The sequence below is a fragment of the Cephus cinctus genome, unplaced genomic scaffold, assembly GCF_000341935.2.
Source record: "Cephus cinctus unplaced genomic scaffold, Ccin1 Ccin1_scaffold0668, whole genome shotgun sequence".
Lineage (NCBI taxonomy): Eukaryota > Metazoa > Arthropoda > Insecta > Hymenoptera > Cephidae > Cephus > Cephus cinctus.
This window is the reverse complement of record NW_014333295.1, coordinates 30,997-37,895: the sequence shown is the minus strand read 5'-3', so window position 1 is coordinate 37,895 and position 6,899 is coordinate 30,997.

The window sequence follows — 6,899 nt, the reverse complement described above, 5'->3', positions numbered from 1 at the left end:
AAAATACTAACTGTGAACCCTGCCGGTCGACGGACCTTCGTGCCTTGGTCTAATTCGAGGGTGAGGGATCTTCCCTCCGCGTGTCCGTTACACGCGCGGTCAAAACTTACGAAAACACACAAAATCCGGTACCAAGATTTGCACGAAGTTACGTCGCTCACAAAAGTTAGATATCCTCGCTTACCGTGTGGTTCCCTGGTCGCGTAATCCAAGAAACCTCGATCGACAGCCCAGTGGCACTTTGTGCACTCGCGTACTCAACAATTCGACTACAATAAAACCAAACGTCTGACGTCTTCGCGTGTCCAAGCAGGAATCTCTTCTTCACGCGCTTTGTCTTCGCGTGAAGGATAGCACCCCCTTCCTTTAGGCTAATGGGCGGCGATTCGCCCTGCGGACGAATCCTTCAACCCAGCGTCTTCGCCATGCGCCAGTTTCGAATTTGTCATTGCGACAATTAATAATTTTCATCTCTTGTGGACAATTTGTACAGTTCGGTCCTACGAAGAGTAACATTCGTTCTTGCGCGAGGGTGCACCAGGCTTCCCTGGATTCCCAACTCGCGGAAATATAATTCTGCGAAATATATCATGCGCAACTGACGATGGGCGCTATGCCATAGGGGTCGGTAGTGGTGCTCAGTCGGGTGGCGCTGTGTACGCCGCTTCCAGTCGTCGTGGTTGAGTACCAGCTGAGTAGAGCGCGTTGCTGCCGCGTGACGTCAAGCTGTCCCGCGTTGCGCGCGCCTCCTGGGCCAGTAGAGCTGCTGTCCGCAGATAGCGCGAGTGTCGACCCTCGCGTGTCGCAGCTCCCTTCCTCCAGGGACTCCAGCTGGCTCCATCTCTCTCGTTCTCCGCGTCTTCACGGGCACGGCGAGCGAGCACCTATTCGAACTCCGGCAGAGTACACGCAAAACAAAAGAAAATAATAAAATAATCTATCGAACTTTTAATTAGGCCCTTGCGGTCGGTGGATCCTGCCTGGACTTTGCAATGGCCTTTCGGCCCGTATCGCGTTTCGGCGTGATTTTCCGCCGAGGACAAGACGGGTGAAATCCACCACGTCACAACCTTTAACGATTTGAATATCGCAAAATCGCATGGCTGCATTATGTTGATGGATTTGGGTGTCAAGCAGTACAGAATAATTCTGTGTTCGACATAGAATTCTCGAAGCACCGAACTGGTGTGTGATTTGTGTCCATTAAGCACAGAGATATGTACGTTATTATCCACGCACCATAGATAAAACACGTTAGCGAAATATCCATAAAATGTGGCGTGGACCATCCAACCGCTATATCGGATTGACCAATTAGCCATTCACTTGGGACTGATTGTGCAATTTGCACCGGAATTATTTTATAGGGAAATACGATAATCGATGGTAAGCGTTGGGTCGCCAGCAGCAGAGAAGGTGTTCAGAACCGTTATGCATTCATTTTCTTTGGCATTTTTCTCGCTTTTTGCGCCTATTAGCCTCTCACTTTTAGGACAGGTTTGCACGCCTGTCTCGTCGATAATAAATATATTGTGCGGTCTGTCAAGAATATCAAGAGTATTATTTTCATCCAAGAAGGCTCGCAAATCAGCAAACCAGTTCCTCAGCCCTTCTTCGGTGACACAGGCCTTCGAGATAATATATGTATTTTTTTACGAATTTCTGGATGCCTTTTTAAAAACAAAGCCATCCATCTTTCACCTGGTGTATTATTTCTAAATGAATTTGCTCGTGGAGCTTCCTCCATGACACCCTGTACAGCATTTTTCACTTCGCCCAGATGCATAGAAAAAAAATGTAAATATTTATAGCTAAGTCATTTGCAATGCAGTAAACTCACCTACGATTATATACCCTTGTCATAGTAGAGCTGGCAGGTTCATTCACTGGAAAGAGGTTAGAAAATCTTACCAATTAATGGACATTACTAGTATGATGTATGAAAAACTGTTGACACAGTGATAGATTGATTCTTTCTACACTTATATAACCCGACATTTACTCTGAAAAATCACCTGCAACAATTATTTGAGCAATTATTTGATTGTAGACACCACAAACTCCGTTGCTCAGTACTTTACCGGTAAACATTTTTTCCTCGTGTCAGCCGATTTTAAAAATATAACTGTAACCCCGATTCCATCGCCACCTATGAATTTTTCTCTAAATTTTAGTTTCAAAATCATTTAACTCCGATTGATGTTTAATTTTTTTTTAACAAACGCTCAAGGAATACCCCGTAATGTGTCGCCACACTGAGAGAAAAAATTCGTTGAATTAAACATACTGATTATACATTATACTGATTAAACATACTTTGACCATCATTTTCTTTGAATGAATAAGCCGTAATTACCATAACAAATCTTTGTCATTTAAATCAAAAAACAAATGGATTATTCGGAACACATAGTTAGTTCGACTACATTTTTAATTAAGGGATCATCACAGTGTAAAGTTTTCAAAAAGTCGATTTTTTTTTACATTATCTGATAGTATACACGGTTATAAACATTCTGTCCAATTTTTATGTCGAAATTCGAATTATTTCGGTCGCTACAGCCTTTCTTAGAAAAGGGATTGGAGGGTCAGACCTGGCGCACTCCGAACTTTAAACGCGTTTTTCTCGGAATTGTGTTTTTCAAAACGGTGGCCACTCTCAAAGGAAGAATTTTCAAGCTATCTATTTGAAATTTTAACAGAACATTCTTTACGTCATTACTTATGTTGCTATTGAAGCTTTTTTTTTTGAAATCTTCCTATTTTGTTTTACGAAAAACTGTCGAAAAAAAGGCCAAATTTTATGTTTTGTTCAAACCGATGCCATTTTTTCAAATTTCACTAACAACAAAAAAGCCTCCATAGGAGCATAGTGGCTTTCCTATAGATTTATAAACCATTTGAAATTTTAGTTTGAGGTAAAATTTGTGCCCGCAATCCTGGCCACCATAGGACAACATTTTTTTCCATTCAATTTTCCACAAATAAAAACAACGTTAAACAATACATAAAGAAACTTTAAAAAAATAATTATGTATACTTCATAGGTGCTTCAATTTGTAAAAAAAAATTAGACCGATTACCTTATTCTATCCACCTAAAAAAAATTGCGAAAATCGGCTATTTTTCGGGCGGCCACACTGTGATGATCCCTTAAAACAACTATAGATTAGTCGTTTTGATTAAAACCATTCGGTTAAAGTAGAGAGGCAATGTGTTTGGATGCATGTAATTGGATCAACCACATACGTTGTTGTTTTGAATAAATATAGTGATTCGAACCCCCGAACTTGAACTGCTTGAAACAATCGCTATGCATCGTTCGATAAAACAAGTGGTTTGATAGAATCAAGTCATCCGCATTTCTTTCATTCAAACTTATAACTCCGTCAACTCTGTCAAATGCGCTCGGTTGATTTGACTAAATGTCATATTAGTTTGAAACTTGTGATGATTGTGGCGAATGAATCGAATTGTTCGGCCTATTTTATTTGTGAAAAAACCTAGGTTCAAAATACTTCTTGAGTACAAAAACGACAAGAGTCGTATCGAATATTATAGTCATATTTTGTAAGTTCTAATCGAGTTTTTCAGTCGAACAACTATTTTAATTGTAATAGTTTACTACATCTCATAAGTAGAACTTTATTCATATATATTACCAAAGTTTTATACATTACATTGCATTACCCGCAACTAATTTATTTGTGAAAAAATGTAGGTTCAAGATACTGATCGAGTACAATAACGACAAGAGTCGTATCGAATATTATTATAGTCATATTTTGTAAGTTTATTTTTCAGTCGAACAATTATAAGTGTAAGCCAAAGGCAACTGTGTTATTCTAGTATACTAATTCCAGAACTCATTGTTAAGTAATTTCTATGAGATTCAGATTGCTTTTTGATATACGTGTTCTGTACATTCATATGTATTTTCATCTTAAATATAAGTTAAACTTCTGTTGCAATAAAAGCAAACATATATAATATATATAACAGATTTTTAATTTTTTTACCTGCAGATCAAAATAGGTCTTTCTCGGTTATGTTTCACGTGTTCTTTTAATATAGAAAAGAGATAGAAGAAGAGAAGTGGTTGAAAACATTTTGTGTATGTTTCTCAGAAGTGTATAATAGTACATCACGATACGAGTGCGTAAAACGTTCATTATGACACTGAGTGAAGTAAGGATTCTTATTTTAAATAATACAAACCTCACGTCGAACGAACTCGGATTGTTTTTGAAACAACCTTATACCTCTTTGACGCAAATGGATGCGCAGTTCAATGGTATCCGCAAATGAAATTCTGCACTAAACTGGATTTCAAGTTATTCGGAGTAATCTTTGGTTGCTCTAACAATTAGAGCCACCAAAGATTACTCCGGAGTAAGCTATGGTTGCTTTAACAGTTCCAGCAACCATATATTACTCCGGACAACTTTAAATCTAGTTCAGTGCAGAATTTCCTTTGTTGATTCGAGAAAATATTTCGGTGATTGCAGCAAGATGTCGTTGGATTTGTGACAAGAGTCCTTAACCAGACAAGGGGTATCCGAGCGAGCACTAGTTCGCTGCCGCGCCACTAGGTGGCAAAGGCAACTCGCATGAAGAAACGTCAGACCGGGTGAATAAGTAATCCGTCGATTTTGAGGTTTTGGGCTTCGCCGTGGGTATATTCTGTCGGTTCTTGGCTCTCGTATATGCGACACTCGTTAACCCATACCTATACACAGCTACTTATACCCATGGCTAACCCATATTATTACTGTTATACCCCAACCCATACATATATTATACACACTACTTATGCATTATTTTTACCGACATTACTAGACAAATATATAAGTCAATCAATCGTCTAGTATAATCAACTCTTATAATTTATACTTATTAGTTTACACTTTTGTTTTGTTTTATATTCCGTTATATTATTGGAATCTTCAATTATGAATTACGTTATCATTTATAGCACCGGAAAATGGTACGCTTATTATTCTATCAAGCATTATGTTCTTAAGGAATTTGTCATACCAATCCTTTATTATGTCTTGAAATAAAAGATAAACCTGAAGCTCCTCGAGACTAGCAGTACTCGCGAGGTTTCAGGTACAGAATTGGAAGACTCAGGTATGCAACAACAGACATAATTGTTAGAGCTCTGATTTGTTAAATGATCATTGAGAAAGGGAATTAAAGACCAATCAAATTCATGAGAAGTAATGGAAGGGATAAGAAACTACGTCTTTAAAAAAGGTTGGAGAGACTAAAAAGACAGAAGATGTTTCTGTGGTAGAAGTGTGGCGCGGTGAAGTACTCAAGTAGAAATTTTGTAAAAGAAGTGTAAAGTAAAAATCAAAGTTAGAGTCGAAGTCTAGAGTTCTAGGAAGTTATAGTCTCTTCAATTCAGTTTTTCGAAGTTTATACAGAAGTGAAGCATACCTGGTGACTCTATTCTGCGGGTTTTGTGAACCATCATCATCACTATCATTTACAAAACCTGATTACAACCTCATCTGGACTGAGTATCCATCCAAACCACCTAATTGAATCAGTACTTCTTCCGAGGAAAGTAATAAAAGGAAACAGTTGAATTCCCTGGAAATCATTTGGTAAGCCTATGAGTGCACTCACATACAATCAGGTACACACAATAATTCATTCATGCCCAGAATATCTAACTTACATAAAACGGATCAAGAATACCCGAGCAAAGAAACAATCAGTTCGTTCAGTTAAAATTCGTTCTAGTTTCATTAATCAGGATATCATATCAGACTCAAGGAACAATCTTCCTCATATCGATCAAGGTATCCTTTGGAACCTACTTCCTATTCCTCCCGAATCTTATCTGCTGGAACAATTGTCATAACGCGTGGACGTACCGTTTAGCACCGGCAAATCTGACCAACGAACCATCCTAACTACCTTTTCTGAATCAGCATTCACGGAATCTCTATAACACTCAATCGGTTCTCTTAAATATTGAACATAAGAACTTAACTCTTAGCGGCTACACCTCAGCCAGGCCACATAGCGGCCACATGGGGTAACTCATTACCCCACGCTGAAAAACCTAATTGTATGTACAAGACATGGGTGTTTTAAGACTTCTAATCGATTGTTTCATGTTTGTTGAAGAGTTCTTCAACATGTCTAACGGTTTTTATCGGTCAATTTATAGATGGTGTTCTAAAAACTGATCATATATGTGAAAATTCGGGAAAAATGTTTTTTTTCAGAAAAAAATTTATTACTCCGCCATTTTTCAATATTAAGGGCTAAAATTTTAGGATTGTACGCACAACATATATCAGTACCATAAAAAAATAACAGTATCCGCCGATCATTCAAAAAGTATATTGATTTTGCTAAATTACTGAAGGAAAAATGAAAAAATTACAAAGTATACAATTTCCTTTTTTTGTGTTTTATTAGCTTCTAAATAAACGAAAGAATTTATAAAAAACAAAAACAATTTATTTTTAATTATATTTCATTGACCAACACACGTCATGCACAAATGGAACCGATATTCCTCGCAAACCGGTCTTCTACAGGCCGAACATCCAACACGCGTTTTTTTATCTTTCTTTCGGTTGTACAGTACGCATCTCCGCGCTTGATCGAAGATAACTTTTTGCAGGTCGCTCATTTTTTTGTAGCTATCGATGTTCAGGATGCTCTTGATGACCATCTGTAGCTCTAGCCGAAGAAATGGTCCTGCCAATTTCTGGTGTAGTATCGGGAAGGTGAGAAGAGCAATCAGTTTTTTCAAAACGATGATCGCAGAAGTGGATTCCCGTGCGTCGCCGACTTTGAGACCCCACTGTTTAGTCTTTCAATGCCTAGTCATAGACCACGTTCGTAGGATCAGATTTTCCACGCGGACGTAA